Source organism: Orbicella faveolata, unplaced genomic scaffold (genome assembly GCF_042242905.1).
Source record: "Orbicella faveolata isolate gen_17 unplaced genomic scaffold, um_ofav_v1 contig_1, whole genome shotgun sequence".
Classification (NCBI taxonomy): Eukaryota; Metazoa; Cnidaria; class Anthozoa; order Scleractinia; family Merulinidae; genus Orbicella; species Orbicella faveolata.
Genome location: NW_028301536.1, coordinates 10,920,232 through 10,927,694, shown reverse-complemented (window position 1 = coordinate 10,927,694; position 7,463 = coordinate 10,920,232). Strand labels below are relative to the sequence as shown.

Sequence of the window (7,463 nt, the reverse complement as noted above, 5' to 3'; positions counted from 1 at the left end):
CGGAGGCCTTTAAAAAGCATTTGACAATGCCATGTTGAATACTAATGAAAAAACTAGACGTACTATTTCAGTCGCAAGAACGTAACAGCGATGCGTGGAAATGTTTAATAGACATTTTTATTATCTGGTAGAAAAGTATTGTTGAATTCGACGGGTAAATCATGCTGATGACTGTTATGACTGTTTTCACTGCAGAAGCACGCCAAACGTCAGAGTCAAAAGTTATTAAGACTGAATATTGAAACAGTGTGTTGTTGCTGTCCCACCCCCTGTGGATATCTGCAACAATTATGTCACCTGCCACAAACCAACCTCGTATTTATAAGCTCTCTCAGATGTGTATAACATGGCGACATACTGCGAGATATCACAAACAGAGTTTCGACATAAAACGAAAAGTTCGCCTTAACCTGAGAAACGTAAATATCGGCATTCAATAGCAAACTCTACGCCGTTATTGGTTAAGTAAACTTAACTGCTAAAGTAATAATGTATTTTTCATTCACCAGTTCAAATTGAAACATAGCTTATAAGCCATCACACTAGTCAAACTTTTTCATACTTTGGAACATTTCCATGTAACGGATTAGGTTCAAAGTTTTTGTACATAGTAATGAAAGGTTAACATGACTATCAGGTCTAGCAATGTATGAGTGACCAGCATCCACCAATAATTAAAAAAACCTTTCAATTTTCTCCCATTTTTCAGCGTCGCTTTCAAAGCTATTTGTGCAGTTATACCGGCGAATCATTGTGATTTCAAATACGCAGCCAAAGTTGACTGCATGATGACACATCCGTTAATGGTATTTCAGTCCGATATTTTTAGATACCAGACATCATTTTATGTTCTATGTTCAGAGTAGACAGTACATTATTTTGCTGTTTTCGTTGATTTAGTGGAACAGCGTATTCTGCAGTCATGAAAACTGAAGATCAGATGTCGCCAATAAAATGTATGTTAAATTCTAATTTTTTTCCATTTGGCTTTCGGCTTTTGACTGCCTATGACCGATATTGCCATATCACTTGTGTGAAATTGTTAGTTTCAGAGCTGTGGACTTATCTGCAAAGGACTGTTTAGCCGCCACAAACGTCCACAACCTCTACAGCGCGCCAATCCGTGGGCCTTGTCCGCGGATGCTTACTATAAAACCAATCAATTTCTGTCGATATATTGTTACTTACTTGAAGTTGTGGCTATTTAAGGAGTTGTTTCTTTCAACAGATTCTCCCCTTCAGTTGTCATTAGAAGAGAGCGATCAAATGGTGTTTGGGACAGTATACAACACATCATGTAATTTAAACATAACATAATAATTAATTCATCGCCACGTAATTAACATTTACAGGATTACATGATTCTAAACGGTGTCACTGAACCGTTCTTCTTTCAAGATAGTGAAAGAAGAACGGATTTTGTTTCTCACCTTAGCATCGGATTTTTTTCAAAATGTGGAATAAGTAAAGGAGAAAACAGAACTGATCCAGGGCCGCTGAGACAGTAGCACAGACGTGCTTTAGGTGGCTGATAATCAGGTTTCCAGGTCTTTTCATCATTTAAAATTTGACGCATCATTACTACCATTCTTTGTCGTATGATTCCACAGTAATGGTATCACACAAATGGCCAATCATTGGTAAACTAGTTTTGGCCATCCTTTTTATACAACAGGTTACCATTGGAACAGTACAATACAACTGGCCCCAGTTGTTCGAAGGCCGGATAACGCTATCCACCGGATAGTTCGCTATCCAGTCAACAAAACAAACCACATTAATTTATCCGGTGGATAGCGCTATCCACCTTTCGAGCAACCCGGTCCAGTACAACAGTTTCAGCTTCTCGCACCAGAATTGAGATTTTCACTTTCAGCCTGTGCCGTTTACTTTGACCTGGCGATTTACTACACTTTAAAAAAGACGTAAACATACAATCCCATTTCCAACGTTGTCACAACGAACGCTGTGATTGGTCAATGTTTCTCACGGAAATGAAAACAAACGTTTACATTCTAAAGGAACAACGGTGTTCTGCTTCCACTCTTCTTCGTTGGCTAACATTTCCATTATATTTCACAGACTCCGTTCGAAATATATGAGACAACAAATGGTAAGAATTTCCTGGTTAGTGCTTCGAACCACTTTTTAACGCCAACAGAAGGGTGAATCCCCCTAAAGAAACAATAAAAGGGGGCTGGGTATACCCGCAAGGCCCTGGGACCTAGATCTCGTGGTCCCGTGATGCTTCGGTGGCTTTTTTCCTTGTGCTTCAAACCATTCGGTAAGTATTTTGCTTTTGCCCTGCTTTCTTACAAATTCTAAACGTTTTTAGGCTATACCTCTGTGTTTTTACACAGTAGGTTTCCTTTAGGTGATATTTGTCGCTTTTCAGGATATTTTAAATCGCTGAACATGTCCCATAGAAGACACAAGTCGCGTTAAGGTCTCGCTCTCGGTCGCCATCTTCCCGCCAAAACTCTGTTTCGTCGCCTGACCTACATCATGAAGGGTCCCCGCCGAAACGGCGCAAGGACAAAAATGATTCCCTTCAGAGGATTTTTCAGTCGATTGAACGTCTTTTCAACCCAATAGACTCGTTTGAGTCCCGAGCAAATCAGCCAGAAACTATTGCAGATACTGATGATGATGCTTTGTCGATTATGGCTGGTGAAACGTCAGGCTTCGAGATTAGCGAATCTTTGGCGACCGAAGCGTCTTTTAAGACTGCTACTACGCCCGTTGGGGCACCCGCAGGGCCAATTAAGGCACCCGTAGAGCCTATTCAGGCACCCGTAGCGCCTACTAAGGCACCAACAGAGTCTAGTAAGACATCTGACGAAGCTGAAAACTCAACGAAATCTAGTGATGATCATGGGCTGTTCGACCCAGTTGCCAAGTCAACCTCCTGGAAACTATCAGCTTCTTTCTCCAAGTTTCTGGATACTAATTTTTGGAGAAAATTATCTTTTATCTCACCAGCAATCTCTTGTTATTTTGGATGACTGGGCAACTCCTAAAGTGGATGCACTCTCTGTTCCAAAACTCGATGAACAATTTAAAGTGAAAAAGTTTGTACAAGAAAGGGATAAGGAAATGTTTAATGTTCATTGTGCTTCCTTAATTGCCACGGGCCCACTTTGTGGCCTTCATGATTGTATTGAAAGTGATTCAGCTCCATCTTATGAGGAAATTAAAGTAGCTTTTGAACAAGCTCTTTGCCGTTTAGGCTCAGCCAATGTCAGCTTTCTATCCTGAGACGACAGAGAGTTCCTCGCAGCCATAAACCGTTAGAGGACAAACCTCGCAGAACTACCTCTGCCTAATGCAAAATCATGGCTATTTGGAGATGATTTCGCCTTCTTGGCCTCAAAACAGGCCAAGTTGTCAAGGGGTCTCACGAAAAATTTGGCACAGACTACAGGGAAATCCTTCTCTAGACGTCGTAATAGTTCTCAGTCTCAAAGCAGACATCGAGGAGACACCTTTGACAAGTATCAATCCACTGGGTATTCAAACCCTTCTAAATCTCAGTCAAATTACCAAGGGCCTCGTTCAAAAAACGGGCTTTTTCGTCCCCCTCCCCAGAAGGGACGTCAGCCAGACTCTCAGAGTGCATAGTGTCTTGGAGAACCCTTACATGGGACCCACCGATTCTCTCAATTGTTTCAGGCTACAAGATACGTTTCCTCAAAACTCCTTTTCAAAAGTCTCCAGAATTTATTCAAGCATCGGGTCAGGAGGCACTCCTAATATCCCAGGAAGTGAACGAGTTATTGCAAAAAGGGGCCATACATAAGACCCCTTTTACCAGAGACGGTTTTTTTGTGGCTGCCTGTTTCTTGTCTTCAAAAAGGGAGGATCTCTGCGTCCGTTGATAGACCTACGTTATTTGAATAAGTTCATTGTAAACGAGCATTTCCAGATGGAAAACCTCATTTGCTTAATGACGTTGCTTTTACCAGAGATTTTATGACAAATATGTATTTAAAAGATGCTTACCTTTCTGTGCCAGTTCACGAGTAATCCCGAAAGTTCCTTCGCTTCTTTTGGAAGGGAACATGTTACCAGTTCAAAGCTCTTCCATTCGGCCTGTGTTCAGCTCCCAGAATTTTTAAGAAAAATCTAAAACCTGTTGCCGCATTCCTGAGGAGGAAAGCCATTCGATTCCTTATTTACCTGGACGACTTTCTTCTTTTAGCTGCAACAATGGAGGAAGCTGTGAAAAATACTCGGGTGGTAGTGACTCTCCTTCAGTCCCTAGGTTTTACAATAATCCTCAAGAAATCATTACTGATTCCAACACACGTGATAACCTTCCTGGGTTTCCAAATCGACTCAATGTGCATGATGATATCACTCCCGGCAGAAAAGGCCGACAAAATTCTACACTGTTGTCGCAGTCTGCTCGTTTCTCAAAGTATCGAATTGCGAAACCTAGCAAGTTTAATATGGCTGTTAGAGTCCTCGAGACCAGCCATTTGGCGAGCTCCACCACACTTTCGTCACTTGAAGTCAGATCTGAGAAGGGGCCTACAAATGAACCAGGAGTCTTACGACGCTTTGATTGCCCTGTCACCGAGTGCCAGAGTAGAACTTGCTTGGTAGTTGAAACACACCCTCAATGCAAACGGTAGTCCCGTGCACTTTCCTCCGCCGGATATGATCACAACTGACGCATCCAAGAAAGGTTGGGGTGCAGTTCATTAACCCCTTCAGACCAATGGCAGATGGTCACAAAAAGAGTCTCTCCAACACATCAATTATCTAGAGCTTAAGGCGTCCTTTTTTAGGCTTTACTGAAAAACCTTTCTCAAAGGTAAGTCTCACGAAACCGTATCTCTCCAGTTAGACAACACGACCGCCACCGCTTACATCAACAACAAAGCGGGTACACGTTCCCCCAGCTTATGACTCTGGCCTTAGAGATGTGGGATTGGTGTCAGGAAAGAGACATCCTTGTGATAGCTTCTCGCATCCCAGGAAGAGACAACGTCTCAGCGGACAAGGAGCCGAAAAAATTCAAGGACATGAGCGAGTGGAAGTTGGTCCCAACGATTATTCAGGGTTTTCTGCTGAATCGTCTGACGGATCTGCTTGCGAGTCATCTAACTAACCAACTCGCAGATTACATCAGTTGGAGACCCAACCTGGGAGCCATCCACACAGACACCTTTGCGATAAACTGGACTCCTCTGTGGAGCTATGCCTCCCCCCCCCCCCCCCCTTCAATCTGATATCCAAAACCCTGAAGAAGGTAACAATCGACCAAATGATCTAATTCTCGTTGTTCCAGTTTGGCAAGCCCAGCCCTGGTGGCCGGTTCTGCTGAGACTTCTAATATCTCAGCCAGTGTGGCTACCGAACGGTCCAACCCTCTTAACGGACCCGACCGACCTGAATTGAGTTCATCCAATGTATCCTCGCCTTCACTTGGCCGTGTTTCACATCTCAACAAACGTTTCCAAGCTGAGGGCATTCCAACAAACGTTGCCGATCTACTCATTGCAGCTACTCTTACCTCCACCTCGTCGTATCTCTGGACGGCAAATTGATCCTCTTTTGTCATCTATAAGTGACATTCTAATTTTCTTAACAGAACTCTTTAACGAAGGCTTAGCAGACCGATCACTTAACGCCCTTCGTTCTGTTATTTCGTCAACTCATGGACATTAATGGTAGTTCAGGCCGCTTCGCGGCCCTAGTATAATTCTCATTACTTTTGAAATGTCCACTTCTTAAATTAACTATTTGTGTAGATGGATAAGACGCCAAAAAAATAGTTATTAAAGAAAAAAACAAAAACGTTTCCTTTTTTAACAACTTAAAAAGTTTTCAAGAACAGGAGAGCGACAGTTTTTCTTAGTCTTTCAGACAGTCGTCCAACATGCACGGAGTTGCACAATGCATCTTCCTAAATAAATTCAATCTATTTAGCTCACTGAGCCATAGTTTTGTTAGAAAAATACATTATTTAAGGAATATAAAATCATTTTTTGAGGGAATATTGTTTCTTGCCCCAACGCGCAACGAGGGACACAAATGACACTACAAGGGTGCAAATAAACCATATTCCCGAAAAAAGTCAAATTTCGTTTCCATGAAATAATAGCTAGTTAGTAGCTGTATTTAACGCACTTGATTTGCAGAATACGCGTGGAATTTAATAGCCGCTGTTATCCTCCTTCCTACTGCGCACACTCCGTTACCTCATAGTGCTCCTCTCCTGACTTGCTTATATTACCAGTCTATATATAGCTATAGTGTTTATATGAAAAAGAGTTGGTCCACCTATGGTCATTACCTTGAAGGCGAGTGGTCACACATTCTCCTCAATCCTCAGAGGTCTCATGTAAACAATCCGTTACTATTTATAAAGAGATGAATGAAAAGCTCTCTAATCCGAAGAGGGACACATCAGGGCAAACTGGGCATACATAATTAATACGCGTATGCAGCAGGTTCAGCAACAAGGAAAAGGACAAGATTGTAATATCAACGCTCGATAAAAGAAGGCTCGGAACGGGGGTGGGGAGGTGAACAGAGATGGCACTTCTAAGAATAACTCTTCTCCATGTAAATAGACCGTAAGCCAAGTAATATAAACTTAAAGAAATTTTCAGTTCGCGAATTTGTTTTATAATTAATTCATTGATAACCAAAGTAAACACAGTTAGGACATAACCGCTGTCACAGCGAAAGCGCTGGTTGTCCTTTAGAATAACTACCAGCTTAGCGATTACACTATATACGCTGTAGATAGCAATAATACTTACCAAATGAGATGGAAATCAAATCACAATTCTCCAAAACACCGGAAAGTGCAGTTATGTTCAGTTTACAGAGAGCGGAGGAGGTTGCTTTTATAGTTCTGCTACGTGAGTTGAAACATCCTGCGTAAACAGTGTGATTGCCAATTCAGGATTACGTCATGTAGACACGCGATCCATCTCTTAACCAAACAGTTTGGCAGAGATAACAAAATGCAAGTTATCCTGAGGTCTGTCTTTACCACAGTAATCCTTAAGACTGATGAATCAGTCTCTATTTTCCTGACTACCCAAGAACTTGTAAGGTCAAGTAAACAGAAGTTTCCGAACATTACTGAAATCTCGCCACTTTCTTTTGTGACCCATTTGTTTGGGAAAACGTCACAGTTTGTTTACCGAAGAAAAGCCTATCTTTGTTTAGTTTTCGCAATCTTACGTTCTTGCTTGTTGCTAATTAAATAACTAAAACATTGACTCAAAAAGGTTCCAAAAGTCCAGACAGTTTCTACAGTTTAACATCCAAATAGCTTAACCTAGCTGTTGTTGTTCTTGTTATGTGCCTTGCCCCTCTGACCGCTGGATTTTTTCCAAAACATGACAGTTAAATGTTAGAGGTTTATTTCCGGCCGTCATCTGAAGAAATTGTCGTGAAACTCTCAGTATTTGGACGTGCAAACTAACATAACCTTTCAC

The 7,463-nt window shown here is 41.7% G+C and overlaps 2 pseudogenes; both read left to right on the top strand.

The window, feature by feature from the left end:
- Positions 1-2,013: 2,013 nt before the first annotated feature.
- LOC149118065 (uncharacterized) lies at positions 2,014-3,774 on the top strand (annotated as a pseudogene).
- A 21-nt stretch (positions 3,775-3,795) lies between these two features.
- LOC149118064 (uncharacterized) lies at positions 3,796-7,252 on the top strand (annotated as a pseudogene).
- The last annotated feature ends 211 nt before the right edge of the window (positions 7,253-7,463 follow it).